Genomic DNA, 1,526 nt, shown 5'->3' on the forward strand with positions numbered 1-1,526 from the left:
GGGGAGGGGGAGGGGCGCTGTGCTGCGCGCGCAGCTTCAGTCTGGAGTCGCTTCGACTGCGCCGCAATGAGGAGATAAATCTCGAGCTCATCTGTTCATCTGAGGATTTCTTGTCTCGTTTCTTTGTGGACTCGGAGGCAGCGGACCGAGGAGAGACGCGCTCAGGCTCTGGCTGCTCGGAGGGTGAGTTCGTGTTTGAAGACAAGCCTGACATTTAATGGAATAATTAGGGGATGAAACGGGCTGAGCTCGTGTTTTTTTAATGTTGCTAGCAGGCTGGTGTTTTATTGATTTTAGCGCTTGTGATAAAAACGAGTCACCACGCGCTGTTCGGAGGTTTAAAAGCGAACACAAGCGGTTTGTTCTGAGTTTGACAGTCGGTGTGGACAGCTAGCTTAAATAAACACGGCTGTGACAGCTCCCACCGGCTGCAGGCTTTCAGAGGAAACAGGCTCAGTCCTGCTTCATCATCCGGCCTCAGGGRCACGGAGAGCAGCCTCCCTGGGGTTCATGGCTGCAGGGACCCGTCAGGCTGGTCCGTGTCTGTCCGGACCTTGAACGGTACCGGGGCGGTGGAGGAGGAGGTGGGGGAGATGCGGATGAAGCCCGTCAGGGTCTGGTGCAGTGGGCACATATTCACCAACATCATTTACTATAAACAACTAACTCCTCTGTTTATTTTTTCAGGTTCTGGAAAGTCTGACTAAATATAGAAATAAAAAATAAATCTTTAGTGAGGAGCAGCCATGAAAACATCTAACTGAAATGCCATCATGTGTGGATTGAACTGTTTTACAGAAAATTGCATTGTGGGAAATGGCAGCAGCCCCAGACACCAGGAGACATGTAGCACCATGGAGACTGGTTGGTGACTTAAATCTGCATGAAAATTGTAACAAAATAGGCACGTTTTCTATTGTGATTTCAGCTAAACGACCACGCAGACAAATTTTAAGCATCTACCAGTAATCTTTTTTTTAAATTGCTGATCTTTGCTCTAGACCAGTGGTTCTCAAACGTTTCAGCTTTTGGTCCACATCATAACATATGAGAGCTGTTCTCCCAACTGTTTTTGGTTGAAAAACATTATCAGGTCAAATGAACATGAGCACAGTAATGCTAACTTAACCTCACTCTTTTGTAACTACTGAGGCGAAAAGATTGTGAAAAGTCTTTCGAGACCCCACCTTGATGTTTCACGGCCCACAGTGGGGTCCCGACCCCAACTTTGGAAACCACTGGTCTAGACCATGCATTATTTTGTTGCCTAATTTTAGCTGGGCCTGCTTTCTGTTCACTTCAGCAGCCACTGAAGTTTTAATTTATTCTACTTTTAAAGTTAGCCTGGCTCTTGTCTTCCTACGCAGCTCCGCTCAATTCTAGTTTCCCTTCACTGCTCCGTCTGGGACTTCTCCCATTGATGGATTTCACTGGCAGATTTTTAGCCGGGCCAATCAGAGAAGAGAATGTAAATTTTCTGCGCAGTGTCTGCTTGTAGTTTATTTTACCTGGGCCAATCAGAGAAG

At 47.0% G+C, this 1,526-nt stretch overlaps 1 protein-coding gene across 1 annotated transcript in view; it reads left to right on the forward strand.

Annotated features, from left to right (window-relative positions):
• The first annotated feature begins 32 nt into the window (after window positions 1–32).
• Window positions 33–1,526, forward strand: part of rai2 (retinoic acid induced 2) — a 16,819-nt gene continuing 15,325 nt past the window's right edge. Inside the window, exon 1 of the mRNA XM_014000982.1 lies at window positions 33–183. The gene's annotated coding sequence lies outside the window, so the exon portion shown is untranslated. The remainder of the gene's footprint in view (window positions 184–1,526) is intronic.

The sequence above is a fragment of the Austrofundulus limnaeus genome, unplaced genomic scaffold, assembly GCF_001266775.1.
Source record: "Austrofundulus limnaeus strain Quisiro unplaced genomic scaffold, Austrofundulus_limnaeus-1.0 Scaffold8, whole genome shotgun sequence".
Lineage (NCBI taxonomy): Eukaryota > Metazoa > Chordata > Actinopteri > Cyprinodontiformes > Rivulidae > Austrofundulus > Austrofundulus limnaeus.